Source organism: Rhinopithecus roxellana, chromosome 17 (genome assembly GCF_007565055.1).
Source record: "Rhinopithecus roxellana isolate Shanxi Qingling chromosome 17, ASM756505v1, whole genome shotgun sequence".
Classification (NCBI taxonomy): Eukaryota; Metazoa; Chordata; class Mammalia; order Primates; family Cercopithecidae; genus Rhinopithecus; species Rhinopithecus roxellana.
Genome location: NC_044565.1, coordinates 18,881,508 through 18,894,023, shown reverse-complemented (window position 1 = coordinate 18,894,023; position 12,516 = coordinate 18,881,508).

Sequence of the window (12,516 nt, the reverse complement as noted above, 5' to 3'; positions counted from 1 at the left end):
AGGAAGCTTTCTGTGAAACTGCACTGTGTCACGTGAATTCTGCTCACACTGTTAGGCTTCTCTTTTCATTGAGCAGTATCATAACACTGTTTTTGTTTAGATTGTGAAGGGATACTCAGGAGTGATTTGAGGGTTACAGTGAGAAAGGAAGGAAACGTCTTCAGATAGAAACTGGAGAGAAGCTTTCTGAGGAGCTGCTTTGTGACGTGGGCATTCCACTCACAGAAATATACCTTTCTTCTCCTAGAGGATTCTGTAATTCCTTTTGGAGATAAAGCTACCAACAGACATTCAGGAGTATAGGGACGGCTATTGCGAAAAAGGAAATATCCTCAGACAAAACTGGAAAGAAGATTACTGTGAAATTGCTTCATGTTAGATATATCTATTCATCTCGCATAGTTCAAACTTTTCTTATATTACGCACTTCGGAAACTCCATCATACACATATCTGCGAATGGACATTCGGGAGCACATTCAGGCCTATGATGAAAGAGGAGATATCTTCAGATAAAAACTGGATAGAAGCTTTTTGAGAATCTACTTGTGATGTATGCATTCCGCTCAAGGAGTTATACCTCTTTTCTCACAAGGCAGTGTTTAAACACTGTTCCTGTGTAACCGAAAAAGTGATAATTCAGAGTGCACTGAGGAATATGGCAAATAGTGAAATATACTGAGATAAAATCGAGAAAGAAGCATTCCAAGAACCTGCTCTCTGATATGTGCATTCACATCACAGAATTTGTGCTTACTCCATGTTGCCTAGTTTCGAAATTCTGTCTTTGAAGGAACTGTGAAGGGATATTTAGTGATTCCCGGAGGCTTGTGGTGAGCAAGGAAACATCTTCCGATGAAACCTGCAGAGTAACTTTCTAAGCAACTGCTTTGCGATGTGTGTATTCTTCTCATAGATTTAAACCGTTCTTTGGATTGAGCAGTTTGAAATCACTATTTTTGTGGAATTTGAGGAAGGACATTTGGGAACAATCCTTAGAACATGCAGAAAGAAATATCCTCAGGTAAAATCCAGAAGGAAGCTTTCTGTGAAACTACTCTGTGTCATCTTAATGCCTCTCGCTTAGTTAAGTCTCTCCTTAAGTTGAGTAGTTTTATAACACTGTGTATGTTTAGTGTGTGATGGGACATTCTGGAGCACTTTGAGACTTACGGTGAAAAAAAAATATGTTCAGACCGAAACTGGAGAGAAGCTTTCCGTGGAACTGCTTTGTGATGTGTACTTTCCACTCACAGAAATATACCTTTCTTCTTCTAGAGGATTTCAGAATCCCTTTGGAGAAAAAGTTACCAAGAGACACTCAGGAGTATAGGGACAGCTATGGCAAAAAAGGAAATATCCTCAGACAAAACTGGAGAGAAGATTTCTGTGAAACTGCTCGTGTCAGATATATCTGTTCATCTCACATAGTTCAAACCTTTCTTATTTTATGCAGTTTGGAAACTCTGTCATGCACGAATCTGTGAAGGGACATTTGGGAGCACTTTCAGGCCTACGGTGGAAGAGGAGATATCTTCAGATAAAAGCCGAATGGAAGATTTCTGAGAAATTACTTGTGATGTGTGCATTCCGCTCAGGGAGTTGTACCTCTTTTCTTACAAGGCAGTGTTTAAACACTGTTCCTGTGTAACCGAAAAAGTGATATTTCAGAGCACATTGAGGACTATGGCAAATAGTGAAATATACTGAAATAAAATCGACAAAGAAGCGTTCCAAGAATCTGCTGTATGATATTTACATTCACTTCAGAGAATTTATGCTTACTCTATGTTGCCCATTTTCGAAATTCTGTCTTTGAAGAATCTGTGAAGGGATATTGATGCCCGGAGGCTTGGGGTGAGCAAGGAAACATCTTCCGATGAAACCTGCAGAGTAACTTTCTGAACAACTGCTTTGCAATGTGGGTATTCGTCTCATAGATTTAAACCATTCTTTGGATTGAGCAGATTGAAATCACTGGTTTTGTGGAATCTGAGGAAGGATATTTGTGAACGATCCTTAGAACATGGAGAAAGAAATTTCCTCAGGTAAAATCCAGAAGAAAGGTTCTGTGAAACTACTCTGTGTCGTCATAATTCCTCTCGCATAGTTAAGCCTATCCTTACATTGATTAATTTTATAACCCTGTGTATGTTTAGTGAGTGGTGAGACATTCGGGAGCACTTTGAGGCTTATGGTGAAAAAGGAAATATGTTCAGACCGAAACTGAAGAGAAGCTTTCCGAGGAAATGCTTTGTAACGTGTGCATTCCACTCACAGTGTTATACCTCTCTTCTCATACAGTGTTGGGGAAACCCTTTTGGAGAAACAGGTACCAAGTGATATTCGGGAGTATGTTGATGCCGAGGATGAAAAGGGAAATAGCCTCAGACTAAACCTGGAAAGAAGCTTTCTAGGAAACTACTCTGTGATATGTGTAATCATCTTACAGAGATAAATTTTTCCTTACATTACACAGCATGAAAACTGTAATGGATGGATCCATGAAGGGACTTTCATGAGTACACTCAGGAAAAAGGATGTATTTTCACATAAAAACTGGAAAGACGCTTTCTGTGAATCTGCTTTTTTCTATGTTTATTCTTCTCACATAGATGAAGCTTTCTTTACATTACACAGCTTGGAAACTCCCTCGTGGATGGATCCACGAAGTGATATTTGGGATCACATTCGGGCCTATGGTCAAATAGGAAACATAGTCAGATAAAAACTGGAGAGAAGCTTTCAGAGAAACTGCTTGGTGATGCGTGCATTACACTCATGGGTTTTAATGTTCTTCTCATAAGGCACAGTTTGACCACTGTTCCTGTAAAACCAAAAGAGTGATATTCGGAGTACATTGAAGACTATGGCAAAAGTGAAATGCCGTCCAATGAAAAACAGAAAGAAGCACTCGAAGAAACTGCTCTCTGACATGCCCATTCTTTTCACAGGGTTAAAGCTTACTCTACATTTCCCAGTTTGAAAGTCGGCCTCTGAGGGGTCTGCGAAGGGATAGTAAGTGGCAACTGGAGGCCTGTGTCGAGCAAGGAAATGTCTCCCATCGAAAGTTGGAGAGAAGCTTTCTGCGCAACACTTTTGTGATGTTTGTGTTCATCTCAGAGTTAAATCATTCTTTGGTTGAGCAGTTTGAAATCACTGTTTCTGTGGAATCTGAGAAAGGACATTTGGAGATGCTCTTTAGAATATCCTGAAAAAGATATAACCACAGAGAGAACACAGAAGGAAGCTTTCCGTGAACCTTCTCTGTGTCACGTGAATTCCGCTCACACAGTTAAGCTTCTCTTTTCATTGAGCAGTATCATAACACTGTTTTTGTTTAGACTGCGAAGGGACATTCAGGAGAGATTTGAGGGTTACGGTGAGAAAGGAAACGTCTTCAGATAGAAATTGGAGACAAGCTTTCTGAGGAGCTCCTTTGTGACATGTGCATTCCACTCACAGAAATATACCTTTCTTCTCCTAGAGGATTGCAGAATCCCTTTGGAGAAAAAGCTACCAAGAGACATTCGGGAGTATAGGAACAGCTACGGTGAAAAAGGAAATATCCTCAGACAAAACTGAAAAGAAGATTGCTGTGAAACTGCTTCATGTTAGATATATCTATTCATCTCGCATAGTTCAAACCTGTCTTATATTACGCAGTTTGGAAACTCCCTCATGCATGAATCCGTGAACGGACATTTGGGAGCACATTCAGGCCTATGGTGAAAGAGGAGATATCTTCAGATAAAAACTAGATAGAAGCTTTCTGAGAAACTACTTGTGATGTATGCATTCCGCTCAGGGTGTTATATCCCTTTTATCACGAGGCAGTGTTTAAACACCGTTCCTGTGTAATCGGAAAAGTGATATTTCGGAGCATCCTGAGGTCTATGGAAAATAGTGAAATATACTGAAATAATATCGAGAAAGAAGCTTTCCAAGAACCTGCTCTCTGATATGTGCATTCACTTCACAGAATTTATGCTTACTCTATGTTGCCCAGTTTCAAAATTCTGTCTTTGAAGAATCTGTGAAGGGATATTTAGTGACGCCCGGAGGCTTGTGGTGAGCAAGGAAACATCTTCCGATGAAACCTGCAGAGTAACCTTCTGAGCTACTGCTTTGTGACGTGTGTATTCGTCTCATAGATTTAAACGCTCTTTGGATTGAGCAGATTGAAATCACTATTTTTGTGGAATCCGAGGAAGGACATTTGTGAACGATCCTTAGGACATGGAGAAAGAAATATCCTCAGGAATAATCCAGAAGGAAGCTTTCTGTGAAACAACTCTGTGTCATTTTAATTTCTCTTGTGTAGTTAAGCCTCTCCTTATGTTGAGTAGTTTTATAACCCTGTGTATTTTTAGCATGTGATGGGACATTCTGGAGCCCTTTGAGGCTTACGGTGAAAAAGGAAATATGTTCTGACCAAAACTGGAGAGAAGCTTTCCGAGGAACTGCTTTGTGACGTGTGCATTCCACTCACAGTGTTATACCTCTCTTCTCATACAGCATCGAGGAAACTCTTTTGGAGAATCAGGTACCAAGTGATATTCGGGAGCATGTTGATGCCGAGGATGAAAAGGGAAATAGCCTCAGACAAAACCTGGAAAGAAGCTTTCTAGGAAACTACTCTGTGATATGTGTAATCATCTCACAAAGATAAAGGTTTCCTTACATTACACAGCTTGAAAACTGTCATGGACGGATCCATGAAGGGACTTTTGGGAGCACACTCAGGACTATGGTGAAAAAGGAAATGTCTTCAGATAAAAACTGGAAAGAAGCTTTCTGTGTATCTGCTTTTTTCTATGATTACTCTTCTCATATAGATGAAGCTTTCTTTATATTTTGCAGCTTGGAAACTCCCTCGTGGCTGGATCCCCGAAGGGATATTAGGAATCACATTTGGGCCCACATTTTTATCCTCAGGTAAAATCCAGAAGGAAGCCTTCTGTGAAACTACTCTGTGTTGTCTTCATTTCTCTCGCTTAGTTAAGTCTCTCCTTACTGATTTGTTTTTCTAAGACCATCAGAGCGAGCACAAAAGAACCAGCGAGTAGGCAAGGGTAGGAGCAAAATTGCAAATTTATTTTTGGTCACCTAACTTCAGGGAAGAAAGTGGGTAGGGACAGGTCTGTCAGCCTCCGGTAAAGGAGGCCAGGAGAGTCCCCCCATGGAGCTCTCGGACGGAGTTCCTAATGCAGTCCCGATGGGAGTGGGGGGATGGGAAGTCCGCCAGAGATGCTCACCGGCAGTGGCTTTTCTAGGAGTGGGACGGCAATAGGTGGGGCATGGGCATGTCGGGGGCATTCTGTAGGTGCGACCAGGTAAATATTGGTCTCTTCGGATTGACGTCACCTGGTGCATGCCCGGTTGGTCTGCACCTTCCCAGGCGCCGGCTGCATTTTTGTGCGCATGGGAAAAGTTGGTGATGAAGAACCTGGAAGTGCGCCATCTTGCCTCCGTTTATCCAAGCAGTCCAACCTTTTATTGATAATCGTGATAAGGGGCCCCGTGGTCTGTCTGGCTACTTCCTGCTGTTAAGGGGCGTCATTAAGGTCGGGGCCTATGGATGGTATTTGGACGTATGGATGAAGAATAAAATAAGGCACAGTATTAGTATAAGAATGAGGAATGGAAGCATTTGTTGGAATATGGGCAAAATCCAGAAGGAAGGTCCCGGCAAGGTTGGGGTATTAAGGTTCTGTATTTCAGTTTTTTATTTTATTGAGGGTTTGAATGTTAGTGTCTACTAGGCCTGACTCGCTAACATAATAGCAGCACTCTTCTCCAAGGAAGAGACAAGTGCCTCCTTTTTCCACTGTAAGCAAGTCTAGGGCTCGCCTGTTTGGACAGGTACTTGGGCTATTGAGGTAGTTCGGCGCTGCAGGGAGGCCAGGCTTTCAGCTGATTCCAATAACTAGAGGGAGGAAAACAGCCCGTTTTTGTAAGCGATTGGCAGGAGGGTGTAGCTGCAGTGTCAGTTCGACTAGTTCAGCCTTGCTATACAGGGTGAGGCTGGGCACTAAGGATACTGGGAGACAGAGAGATTGAGATTGAGTTGTGACAGTCTGGTTAAAGGTTTTAGAAAGGGACCCCTTGCACCAGAAATAGCCTCCAATGGGGGCTGTTTGGCCTCCATTGGGCACCTGAGTATGATTACCTCAGGATGAATTTGGGGTTGAATAACAAAAAGGAAGGATTGGGCTATTTGGATTTGGTATAGTGGCACCTGGAATGTGAGTAAATTGTGGGATGTTTGACCAGTTGTGTTGAAGGCCATGGGCAGGGGGCTGCCACTGGGGGGGGGGGCGGCTTCTAAAGCCTCACAGAGGAAGCAATGGGAGGGATTGGTTATATTCACAGTGTAGGTTAAGTTTAGCCCTTGGCGGATAAGTGTGAGCCATGAGAAGGTGTGTCTATTGTCAGGAGAGAAGTTTGACAGCCTTAAGGAAGACAACTGGCAGAACTATGTACTACTGAGTGTGTTTGGCTGTCTTGTGACAAAGTTTCAGTGATGAAAAAAAGTTGCCATACAGTAGGCGGACTAGCAAAGGTCTGAGTGTATGAGTGAGACAGCAATATAAGTATAAAATGAGACTTCATTTTCAGTGTAGTCACAGAGTGTCCCTTGCCACTGAAGATGTTCAATGAAAGTTAGGAGACAGGAGAACCACTGCTCTGAACTATTGCCTGGAGGTAGATATGAGTCTGGCGTTATGTATTGAAAGTCTGATAGGTTTATGTAGAGGATGGTGAGAAAGCGAGCTAAGGGCCAGGGGTCGGGGAGCATGAGATAGTCAAGGAAGTTTTGTAAGTTTGAGGCGAGTGGGGGAGAGTTGAACTGATGTCCACTGATTGTTCTCGGTGGGGCCCCTTTTTAGCTGCAAAATATGAATCCAATGCGTGTGTCCTAGGAGTTTTGCTGCTGTTTGTGTAGACAGGAGGACAGTGTATGGGCCTTTCCACCTGGACTGTAAGTCTTTGGCTTGGATATCTTTTGTGTATACTTGGTCTCTGGGACTGAGGGAGAGATGTGGGTTGTAGCGTCTGTTGGAGGAGGGTGTGCTAACAGCGTGTTGTCTTAGGAGTTGTCTGAGAAGAGTGAGATATGGGAGATAGTTCGCCAAAGGGGTGGGCAGGGAAGGTATTTGCTGGAGGGTTAGGGGCCATCTGTAGACTAATTCGAACGGACTGAGGCTTGTAGGGCTTCGAGGTACTGCCCGCAGCTGGGTCAGGGCTAAGGGAAGAAGAGTTACCCACGACTGCCGGGTTTCGATTGAGAGTTTGGTGAGCTGTTGTTTGATGAGTCCGTTAGCCTTTTCCACCTTACCAGAAGACTGAGGCCTATAAGGGATGTGGAGTTTCCAGGTGATGTGTAGGAGGGCTGCCACCTGTTGGACTACCTTAGAGATGAATGCTGGACTGTTGTCGAATTGAAGAGTGACTGGGAGGCCAAACCTAGGGATAATATGTTCAGTGAGTATAGAGGCAACAATGTTAGTGGTTTCTCCTGTGGTAGTATAGGCCTCTATCCACCCTGAAAAGGTGTCCACAAGGGTTAAGAGGTATTTGAATTTTTTATGTCTTGGCATATGTGTGAAATCAATGTGCCAATCTTCACCTGGTTGGTGTCCTCTGAGTTGATGGCTGGGATGGGGATTACGCAATGCGCCTTGAGGATTTGCCTTTAGGCAGGTAGAGCACTGCTGGTTGATTGTAAGTAAGTGTTTTTGTAGTGTTGGACAGTGGAGGAGGGGATTTAGAAAATTGTATAAGGCTTTGGGTCCTATATGTAAAGAATTATGTATGTCTGTTAGAATGGTACGGAGTTGTGTTTCAGGAATGACTAATTTGTTATTAATATATATCCGGTCACCTGTAGTTAGTTTGGCTGCTGGATTTTGTAATAGCTTAGCCTTTTCTTCCTGAGTGTAATTAGGGGCATACTGGGAGGAGAGAAAACAGACAGAAGGAGGCTTAGGGGTGGAAAATCCGGCGGCTGACTTGTCAGTGACGTCAGTGAAATTGTTGCCAGCTGCTACTGGGTTAGATGAAGTTTGGTGACCTTTACAATGTATAATGGCTACCTTGGAAGGTGCCGACAGTGCATCTAGTAGTTTGAGTATTTGGTTTTTGTTAATAATAGGGGTACCGCCGGTGGCTAAAAACCCTCTCTCTTTCCAAATGACTGAATGGCTGTGTGGGATTAGAAAAGCATATTTAAAATCTGTGTATATGTTTACTGTTTTTCCTTTTGATAGTAGGAGTGCCTTGGTTAGTGCAGTGAGTTCTGCCTGCTGTGATGTGGTCGCTTGTGGTAGGGGTTTTTCCTCTAAAACTGCAGAGGAGGTAACTACTGCATATCCTGCCTGTCTGTTTCCTTGAGGGTTGATAAAGGAGCTGCCATCCACAAATAGCGTTAGTTGTGCCTTCTGAAAGGGCCATTTATGCAGGTGTAGGTGGCTGGGGGGTTGAGCCTCCAGGACCTCAGGAGAAGAATGTTTAGTATGGGGTGGTTTAAGAGGGTCTGGCAGTAAAGTGGCTGGATTTAGAGAGGAGCAGACTTCTAAAGTAACAGTGGGGTCTTCTATGAATAAGAGATGGAAAAGTTGGAGCCGAGATGGAGTTAAGTGGCTAATACTTTTATGATAGATGAGATCCTGAAGATGGTGTGTGGAGAGGACTGTTAGGTTACTGCCTCTAATGAGCTTTTTTGCTTCCTGGGTCAGGCAGTCTGCCACGGCTAACGCATGCAGACAGGGTTGCCAGCCTTGTACAGTTGGGTCTAGTTGTTTAGATAGATAGGCCACAGGGCGGTGGGTGCTGCTGACAGGCTGGGCTAAAAGACCAACTGTCACTTTCTGCCTTTCATCTGTAAAGAGTTGGAAGGGACGCTGGAAATCAGGCAGTGAGAGAGTGGGTTGTGAGAGAAGGCAAGCTTTTAAGCGGGTGAAATGAGTCGATATTAACTTGGGGTTGGACAACGGCCCATGTGGGGTTTCTTCAACTGCGGCATATAAAGGTTTGGCTAAGATTCCAAAATTGGGGATCCAATGTCTGAAGAAGCCTATTAGACCTAGGAAGGATTGAATTTCTTTTGCGTTTTGAGGGGGAAGAAGGTTACGTATTAGGGCCATGCGGTCGGTAGTTAGTGACCGGGTTGTTGGGGTGATTTCAATTCCTAAGTATATGACCGTTTGGCAAGAAATTTGGGGCTTGTGTTTAGTTACTCTATAACCTAATGAGCCTAAATGGTTGAGGAGAGTTGCAGTGTCTAGAAGAGACTCTTGTTTGGTAGGGCTACAGATTAGGAGATCGTCTACATACTGCAGAACTTTGCTATTAGTGAGAGGGCAGGAGGCAAGGTCTTTTGCTAAGGCCTGACCAAAGAAATGGGGGCTGTCCCGGAACCCTTGTGGGAGGACTGTCCATGTCAGTTGAGTGGAGATATGTGTGTATGGGTCCCCCCATGTGAAAGAAAAAGGAACTGGCAATCTGTGTGTAGGGGTATGGTAAAGGAAGCATCCTTAAGCTCTAGCTCAGTAAAATAAGTAGAATTGGTGGGGATATGGGACAGAAGGGTGTAAGGGTTGGGAACTACAGGGTGCGTTGGCCGGATAGCCTCATTGACTAGCCGAAGATCCTGTACTAACCTATACGTTCCGTCTGCCTTCTTAACTGGAAGTATTGGAGTGTTACAGGGGGAATGTGTGCGGACAAGAATATGTTGGCTAAGTAGTCACGTGATAATTGGCTTTAAACCTTGTAGATGTGTCGGAGAGAGCAAGAATTGGGGTCAGTTTGGGAAACTAGTGGGATCTTTGAGCTTGACAAGAACTGGTGGGTGGTGGGCAGCTATGACCGGGGTGGAAGTGTTCCACACTTGAGGGTGTACAGAAATAGGGAAGATGGGGGGTGGGGGTGACATAGGAGGAGCGTGTGCACCTGCACAAGGCATGAGCAACAGGTCGTGAGGGGGTTGAAGGGGAATGGATGGGTTGGTGGGAATGTATATGCAGGCCTTTAAGGTGCTCAGGATGTCTCGGCCTAGTAAGGGGGTAGGGCATGGGGGTATAATGAGGAACGAGTGTGCAAAGTAGTTGTTGGCCAGGCAGCAATTAAGGAGTGGAGTTTTTAGTGAAGTGGGTGGCTTTCCGTCTACTCCTACTACAGAGATATTGGATGGAAGGCTAGGTCCAGAGAAGGACGGCAAAACAGAATAGGTAGCCCCGCTATCTATTAAAAAATTAATTGTATTACCCGCTATCAGGAGAGTTACCCGTGACTCAGTGAGGGTGATGGAGGTACCCTAGTCTCGGCACCTTCAGTTGTCGTCGTCCAGATGTAGGAGCTGGAAGGAGCTCCCAGGGTCCTGGGAAAGGGGGTCACGTGGAGACGTGGCAGCTGTTCTCAGGGTGGGGCAATCAGACTTCCAGTGTCCTCCCTGTTGGAAAGCAGGACAGGGGGTTGCTGGTGGACGAGGGTTAGGACATTCACTGGCCCAATGTCCTCATGCCTTGCACTTATAGCAAGGCTGCGTTGGGGCTCAGAGACATTGCGGACATATGGTGGCATAGTGTCCTACCTTGCCGCACTTATAGCAGGCTCCTTTTGTCTAAATTCCTTATGTATATGGTAGGATTAGCTGAGAAATCACCTAAACGCTTCTCAATGTTGGAAAGATCGGCCAGTGAAAAAGGGACATGTACTCTGACTACCCCCTCCGCCCCAGCTACCTCTCGCAAAGGTGTTAACACTGTAGGAGGGTGTGGGTCAGAAGTGAGGGCATCAGCAGGGCACTTAGAGCGGGTGTGGGCAGAAACAGGAGACTCAAGACAGCCAGTTGGGGGCCCCGAAGGAGGCACGGTCGAGTGGATTACTAGTAGATAAGGAAGAGGCAGGAGGAGTCTGGATGGAGGGAGGAGGAGAAGTGTAGGGTGGAAGTGAGGGAAACCCTAGGTCCTCTGGCTGAACAGAAAGGAATGAAGACTCCACTTTTTTGGGTTCCTGTGAGCCGGCGTCCTTGGCTAGCATAACTTGGGCCAAAGAGCACCAGCTACACAGGTTGGGACGAGAGCGTAAGGCCCAAAAGCCTTATGTGTAAGTAATTCCGGACCACTGGCCTAGCCGTTGGCAGAAATTGCTGAGGTCGGTCAGAACATTGCGGTCTAGGGTCCCCTCTGGTGGCCACTGAGACTGATTGTCTAGTTTGTATCGGGGCAACGCCACAGTGGAAAGGAAAATTAACCGCTTGCTCCTAAGGTCTTGTTCGAGCCCTAAGGTTTTTAAATTGGCTAGGGGGCACCCTAAGGGGGTGCTCATTCGAAATATGGACTGGGGGTTTCCCATTTGTTTCCTCTTTACTTACACAATGGACACAATGGAAATGGAAGTGGATCTCTGCCTGGCTTCAAAGCGTCCTTTGAACCAGCAGAGACAGACTGGAGGCTCTTGGAGCCAGGGTGGAGATTACCTTCAGGTGGACATCTCCGTCGTGAACTGGTCTCCCGAGCCACATGGTGGCTCAAAAGTGGGCCTCGGACCTGCGCAGGATTTTTGGCTGAGGGAGGTAAAGAGGAGACAAGGGCACTTACCCCAGAGAGGCCGTGAGGGTGAAGGAAGCGGGTTGCAGGTCCTGGTCCGTCCGTGGCGTGGAAGGAGGAGGAGGAGTCTCCGCGGACCCTGGGGGCCATGAGGAGGGGTCTTCTCCCAGGTTCGGCACCAACTGATTTGTTTTTCTAAGACCACCAGAGCGGGCACAAAAGATCCAGCGAGTAGGCAAGGGTAGGACCAAAATTGCAAATTTATTTTTTGGTCACCTAGCTTCAGGGAAGAAGGTGGGTAGAAAGAGGTCTGTCGGCCTCTGGCAAAGGAGGCCAAGAGAGTCACCCCGAGGAGCTCTCGGACGGAGTTCCTAATGCAGTCCCGATAGCAGTGGGGGACTGGGAAGTCCGCGCGAGATGCTCACTGGGAGCGGCTTTTCTAGGAGTGGGAGGGCAATAGGCGGGGGGCGGGCGTGTCGGGGGCATTCCGTAGGTGCGACCAGGAAAATATTGGTCTCTTCAAACTGACGTACCTGGCGCATGCCCGGTTGGTCTGCACCTTCCCGGTTGACGGCAGAATATTCGCGCACACAGGAAAAGTTGGTGATGAAGAACCTGGAAGTGTGACATCTTGCCTCTGTTTATCCAAACACTTACATTGAGTAGTTTTATAACCCTGTTTATGTTTAGCGTGTGATGGGACATTCGGGAGCACTTTGAGGCTTACGGTGAAAAAGGAAATATGTTCAGACCGAAACTGGAGGGAAGCTTTCTGAGGAAATGCTTTGTAACGTGTGCATTCCACTCACAGTGTTATACCTCTCTTCTCATACAGCGTCGGGGAAACCCTTTTGGAGAAACAGGTACCAAGTGATATTCGGGAGCATGTTGATGCTGATGGTGAAAAGGGAAATAGCCTCACACAAAAACTGGAAGGAAGCTTTCTAGGAAACTACTCAGTA